This window comes from Mus caroli, chromosome 14 (assembly GCF_900094665.2).
Source record: "Mus caroli chromosome 14, CAROLI_EIJ_v1.1, whole genome shotgun sequence".
Taxonomy (NCBI): domain Eukaryota; kingdom Metazoa; phylum Chordata; class Mammalia; order Rodentia; family Muridae; genus Mus; species Mus caroli.
Window position 1 is genome coordinate 90,053,984 of NC_034583.1, and position 7,477 is coordinate 90,061,460.

General features: G+C 42.1%; 1 non-coding gene across 1 annotated transcript; it reads right to left on the bottom strand.

Moving 5' to 3' along the window:
* Positions 1 to 6,246: 6,246 nt before the first annotated feature.
* Positions 6,247 to 6,432, bottom strand: LOC115029347. Its single transcript, XR_003834905.1, has one exon. It is a non-coding gene; the product is annotated as a U2 spliceosomal RNA (small nuclear RNA).
* Positions 6,433 to 7,477: the final 1,045 nt, after the last annotated feature.

Here is a 7,477-nt window from a genome sequence, read left to right on the forward strand (position 1 = left end):
GTACCTTAGCCTCAGCCCCAAAGGGCTTGTTCCTGAGATTTTTCAAGTAAAGTCTTGGGTTAAGGCTGAGATGACAGCAGGGCAGAGAATAACTTCCTGGACATCTTGGAAAATGGAGCTTTCCTGCTTGGCTCACAGACATAGTTGGGATGTGGTACCCCTGCTTAGGATCAGATTGTGCCTCTTTATTAATGTGTCTTGACTATGTTGTCAGCTGTCAGTGCCAACAGCAGACAGAATGCTTTGATGAAATGAGAGAACTGAATCTCAGTTTATCCCATCTCTCCCACTGAAGCCTGGTTGTTCATGTTTGTTTTCGATTTTGAGCAAGATCAATTTTGATGCTTACAAAACAAGTAGAAAATGTGTGTTCAGATGCCTGCCACTTCCAAACATCATTCATTCCCACCTTGGTCTCTTCTTCGTCTCACTGGCATCAGAATAGCTCCCCGCCTCCAGTCATCACTCTTCATTTCTGCTCCCTTCTCTCTCCTCGCTCTCTCTGTTCATTTTCTACTTCCTGCTACCTCTCCTAGTATATTCATTCTTGTGTCTCCACCCGGATCTCAGCTTTCATTCTTCTCCACCCTTTCTAACATTCACCCTTCTAACTCTTTTTGGTCACTGTGAAACATCATCCAGGCCATCACTTTTACAAGGGGACAAGCAAAGCTCTTAGGGCAGCAGATGGACCCAACAGAAAAAGGCACCATGAAAATGCAGGCCTGTACTTCTGCAATCCCTCAGCTTCCTCCCCTCTTGGCAAATGCATCTTTTTTATTTTCTTTTTTGTGTAGGCAGATAACATTTCAGATAACACTCCAGAGATTAATTATCATGAATTAGCCCAATTCAGTTTTTACTGCTATGTTTTTTATTATTTTAGAGTTAAATGTTGGCTTAGTTACAAATCTATAAACTCTCACCAGAATTTTGTATGTAACTTACTAGCAAGACTGGTATACAGATAATTCGGTCCTCCTGGGTACTTAAGAAAATTATAATTATCTCTCTGTGTCTGAAGGAATCAATTGTCAATGATTTGTTGATTTCAGAGGGAACCAGTGTCCTGACTGATCAGTTTGGGAAACAGTATTCATCTTTGTGTATTTAATGCCTAACATGGCTCCTCATATCTGTCAAGAGATTCTCAGTAATTGCCTTTCAACCAATTAATTTCCATTCATAGTATCTTTCGAGAGTCTGTAAATCTCTAATCAGGAGTGGTCATATGCCTACTTATTTCCATGATTACAGCACAATATAAGATATTTGTGTAAAAGATTAGCATAGCTAAATTATTTCTTAGCATTTGCAAGCCACTTGGAAGGTCTTGCAGTTTGTGCTGTTGCTGTTTATCTTAAAAACTCTATGGAAAAAGGAATGTTGTGAATATGCTGGTGGAAAACTCAAGTGTAAGGATATAAACCCTCCAAAACTTTCCACTGAGTTTCAAACAAATATAAAAGAAATATGGGGAAATGCTCTATTATACCATCTGACACAAATCTATTCTTCTATCATGAACAAATAACATGAGTAGGGAAAAAATACTGGAATATCTTCCAGGGGCTTCTAGGTTAACAAAATTCACTTAGCCAATCACATGCCTCTGAGTTCTCTACTAGAAATCTAACAGCAACAGCAGTAAAGGCCATTGCAGGGATAACTGGTATACCCGTTAACTGCTAGCGTCACCAATGAACCATAAGCACACACAAAAAAGTTCTCTTAAGTTGATATTTCAACAACAACAACAACACACATCTTAGGGGTCAGAAAATATCATTATCTTTTATGCTACAGTTTAGGGCAAAAAAATAAATCAAAATTACACAAAGAAGGGTTTGTGGCGATGATGTCAGACCTCCAAAAGCTAACCCCAAGCAGGATCCAGTTACAAAGCTTGGCAATTTGTTTGATCCTTTAGAAAGTATTTACGAAGATGTGTATGTGTGTATAATCATACAAGGAGAAAAGTGAGTAGGTGAGGTATCCATGCGTGGGCATTTATAGCCGCCAAAAGTATTCCTCTGACCTTCTAAAAAATACACATGACAATTAAAGCATGATTAAGAGAATTAAACACAGACAGTATGAAATGGTGGACTCCAAAACCAACCTTGCCCATAATTATACCCAAGAGTATTCCAGACCCTTCATGTTCTTCTCACCTAGCCATTATAGCCCTGAGCTCAGAGGTTACTCACCCAGATCTAATCCTAGCTTTCTCACTGAACTGGAAGGGTTAGGAGCAACAGGGAAGACAAGGGCCACAAGGTACCATAGGCTTCCATGTCAGGCAGACCTTGCTCTGAACACTGACTTTCCTACTAGCTGCATCATTGTGAGCAACTCTCTTGAAGTCCTTCGTCTTGAAGAGGAGTTAAGAATACTGAGTTTATAGATTGTTGAGAAGACTAAAGAAATACAACACATGAATACCTAGAAAATCAGGGAAGCCTGACTTAGCACTTTGAGTGTTGTTCAATATTAATGGTGACCATGGCTCAGTCAGTCTAGTTAAGAAGCCATCCACTTATCTGAACAGTATTCACTGAGAGTTGCTGTGGTTTGAATATTAAAAGCCATCCATAGGCTCATGTATTTGAACACACTGTCCCTAGTTGGTACTGTTGTTTCAAAAGGTTATAGAACTTGCTAGAAGTGGGGGTAGCAGGTAAGTCCTGAGGTTTTACTCCTCAGCCCCACTTCCTAACCATTCTTTGCTTCCTGTGTGGATACAATGTGGCCATCTGTCTCAAGGTCTTGCTGCTGTGCCTTTCCTGTCATGACAGACTGCGCTCTTTCAAACTGTAAGCAGAGACTCAACCCTTTGTCCCTTAGTTTGCTTCTTGGCAGGTAAACTACTGTGGTAACTACTATGGTACTATAGTGGGATTCAGAATATTTCTAAGGTGGGTACAGAGGTAGAAAGGAAATAAGAATTAAGGAAAATACATTATTTTGTACAATGACAGTTTGCCTTTATTAAGAAAAGGATTCAGCAAATGCTTAAGGAAGGGAGAGCCAGAGAGGATGCGCAAGAGGAAAAGAGTAGCTGCATCCTAGGGCGGGCATAGGCTTCTCACAGGAAAGTTACTTGGACTACTCTACCAGACCTAGTCAAATGCTCCTGCTCCTGTAGGATGAATGATGAAAAAAAAAATCATTCTGTGAAGGGAGGAAACAAGAAGCAGGCTCTGCACTCCACACATGGGTTTCTCACTATCAACTTCTCCCCAACCACTGACAAGCGAACCCATGCTCAGGCCTCCACACTCCACAAGGGGACCAGAAAGGGAGAAAAGCCAAGAGCTGTGGCCACTGCCCCTCCCTTGTAGTGCAAGAGGGTCTTTTCAGTTTTAGTTTCTCCATTCTTCATCCCCACTCTAGGTTTTCCTTACAGATCTATCCCAACATAGCCAGAAATCCAACTTTTAAAAGGTTTCCTCATGGTGTGTGTGTTCATGTGTGTGTGTGTGTGTGTGCCTCTAGGTGTGTGCCTGTGTGTATCTCTGAATTTATGTGTATATATAAATATAAATATGTATATATTTATCTATGTGAATGTTTCTCTGTGTGTCTCTTTGTGTGTATGAGTACATGTGTGTCTCTGTGTATATATGTGTGTGTGTGGTCATAAATGTGTGGGTACATGCATGTGTGCATTTGTATGTGGAGGCTAAAAAAGCCACATCAGATGCCTTCCCACATTCCATTTTATTTACTTGAGACAGGCTCTCTTACTGAGAAGTTACCCTATCACATAGACTGACTGACTAAGGAGCTCCTGGACCTGACTGTGCCCCCAGTGCTGGAGTTACAGGCGTGTCCAGCCAGGCCTGTTTGTTTACATAGGTGCTTGGGTGCTTGGATCGAACAAAGGTTCTCCTGCTTACACAATGAAATATCTCCAGAGTCCAAAGTTTCCTTTTTAAGAGTTATGGTCCAGTGCTACAAGAAACTATAAACTGTATCAGCCAGTGCAACTTCACTGTGAATTAACACACTGTATTCTCCCTAATTCTTCTAGCCAGCATCTGAGACAAAAGCTTCCTTTAGAGAGAATAGGTGTCATGTCTTCCATACTGAACCTGAAGCTGTGGAATATCAGTGCAGTAGTACAATAACAATCTTCAAAGGTGTTCTCGCCCCAGTCCACAGAACTTGTGGATCAGCCCCTTCACACAGCCAAAGCAACTTTTGCAGACATGATTTTGAGAACTGGGAGACTATCTTAAACGATACAGTTGAACTCTACTGTTACCTGAATACTTAAAAGAGGAGAAGCTTTTTCAACTGTGAGAAGAAAAAGAAAGTCGATGGTCGGGTAAGGGCAAGGAGGTGCTGTATCAGTCGGCTTGGAGACTGGGAAGAAGGCTGAGGGCCAAATGAGGTGTCAGTCTCCAGAAGATGGGAAAGGCAAAAAAAAAAAAAAAAAAAAAAACAAAGGATGCTCCCTGCAACCTTGGAAGGGATATAGTTATGCCAAGACCTTGATTTTATGTCAGTAAGTCATTATATAAATAAATAAATAAATAAATAAATAAATAAATAATAAAATAGGGTGAAATTGTTTGGATAAGAAATAGAAAACTCAGGCCCCAGAGGACAAGGAAGTAAGGCCATTAGGTGAGGAGGGAGACAAATCAATGCAGAGAAGTGGGAGATGCCTGATTCAATGGCCTCGATTGGGCTAGAGTTTCCACAGCCTGGGTGTCATGATGCTGTCAGTGGGCAACGGCAGAGGCTGAGGTTGCAACCCTTCTCATGCATGGGGTATCAGCATCACGAGTAACTCTTCTTCATTATTTACTCCACATTAGCATACCAGTTCCTCCACTCCACAGTCGATTGTGAGAACCTATGACTATCCAAGCATCACTACATACCAGACTCACTCCCTGTAGAACAAGTAAGGGGCCGATCCCCGTCTCTCTGCTCAGCCTATCGTGCACTGAAGGATCGACTATCCTCCTATCCATATCCCCACAGGTGTCACTGTGTCCTGTGAAGCAGGAAACGCATTCTCTAATCTTTTGTAGTCAAGGCATTGATTTTTTTTTTTTACTAGCTAAATGATTTATCAAAGTTCATTTTGCTTTGTTCATTGGGGTTAACCTTACATTTCAGATATGTGCACCCAAGAGATTTAACTTTGAGCAAGATTATGGTACAAGACTCAAAACATTCAAGTAGTCACCATAGGAGAAAAAAAAGAAAAATAATCTGGTTTTATTCAATGAATCTGCTTGATATACAAAGTCCTGAAAATTGCAAGGAAATGGACCCTAATGGGATCCAACGTCCTGCGGGTTGGAGCATCCAAAGGTCACTTATAAAAAGAAAGGGTGGGGAAGCTCTAAACGCTGGGATTGATGAGTTTCAGCTTAAAAGTTTGGGGATTTGGAGTTTTTCCGCTTTGTTTTCCTTAAGTACCTTCTTTCCCCAGCAGACTCATCTGAAAGCGGGTGGAATCTCGACAAATCCTGTTGTGCTGCATGGTTTTCGATACCTCTCCTTCTCTCCTCCCAAGACATAACTTCACACTGATGAAATCAGACAAGAAAGATTTATGAGCCTCAGTTCTTACAAGGGCCAGCTGGTTATCCCAGTAAAAAAGGTTTCCTCTTTCATCTGCTTCCTCCTTCAGACGTCTGCCCCACCGCGACTAACAAGGAAGCCCCTATAGACTATGAAACCACGGAACACGCCCCTGACAGTCCGATGTATACATGAAAACGGAGATCATTGCCGTCTCCTCCTCCACTCTTTTTCTCCTTTTCGCTGTCTTCTGATTTTGCCCTTAGACTGTGGACTTGAGCTCTCCCTTCATTCAGCTCTTGGTCTGTGTCTCTTGTATTCTTTTCAGACTTCGGGAACTGCTCCTCCCCTTGCTTCCTAGACAGGACTTGACATTCATTTCGGGCTTCCCAGACGAAGACCCGCCTGGTCCAAGTTTCAGTCTCCTTTCCTCGGCCTGTGACAGGCTGCATATGCTATGGCATCTCTGCTTCCTGTCTGCTTTAGTCCTTCTGTGGAAATGGAGGGGGAAGTGTTCAGAATTCAAAGTCCTTTTCCTTGTATTTTTAAAGCATTTTCTTCTTATAAACAGAATATAAAACAGTGATGGCCAGAGGCTGGTTAGGGAGTGTAGGAAGTCAGTGTTTAGTGGGACTACAGTGTGAGAACCACAGGATGATGCTCACAGCTGGGGGATGCACTTCACATTACTGAACTGAGAGGGTGTGGGCCATTTCAGGAGAAATCACACCACCAGACTGATGAGTGGAATGAACATCCTCCGTTCTATCTTTCTGCTCCAAAAATCCATTCCATTTGTTTGTCCTTGGACAGGGGACACATCACGTACTCCGTTGATAAGAACAGAGAATGCACTTGATCTCAGCCGAAAGGCCAAGAAGTCAAGTATGTATGTTAATTTTCCAACCTTGTGCTGTCCTGTGCCCTGCTCTTCATACCTCTTCTGGATTTGTTGGTTGCTAAGCTTACAGGTACTACGTAACTATCTTAATGCTTTTAGAAATAAATGCCACCAGTTGGGCGAGGTAGTGCTTGCCTTTAATCCCCGAACTTGGGAAAGGCAGGTGGGTCTCTGAGTTTGAGGCTAACCTGGTCTACAGTGTGAGTTCCAGGACAGCCGGGGATACACAGAAAAACCCTGTCCCAAAAAAAAAAAAACAAATTAAACAAAACAGGAAAAAAGAAAAAGAAATACGACGATTGCATCTGTCCTTGGGTTGCCACAATCATGGTTTCCTACCTCACAAGTCTCACCCAGCCCTTTGAGGGTTCACATCCCATGAATAATTGCTGAACACCCACTATATACTGCTAAACATTGTCAGTAATCCAAGGCTGAATCACACACAAGCCATTTCCCACTGAAGTTTATACTTGTAAACAATAACAACAGATCGGCCATTTACTAAGGCCCTCCTTGCTAGGAACTGTACTGTTATGTATGTGTCATTTATTTTATTGACTTAACAACTGGGTAATGCAAGTCATTTTTCTCGAGCCTTTGGCAATGATACAGACCTGTTTGGAAAACTTGGGATTAGGCTCCATTAGAAATGGGATTGGTGTCTGCTGAGGCCTCTGTGCCAAGCGGAGTGCTGAGAAATGCTTAACATAGCAGCCTGTCTTCAGTTTAAAGATAAGGGAGTTGAGGATCAGCCAGGTTTAAAGAATTTACAGAGGAAACTTAGCTCATAAAAAGACACAAAGGCCATATTTGACGCCAAGGTCTGGTGGACTCAAGGCTGCGTGAACATTTCTGCCACCCTACACAGCTCATCTAGATCGCTTGTAACACAACTTGGAGCCTATTTAGTGACTAGGAACTGAGACTACAGTAGTGTTGGGGAAGTGGGGGATTGAACTCTGTCTGGATCTGATTGGGTCTGAGACGAGAGAGAGACAAGAGAGACAATGTAAACAAAGGTTCACA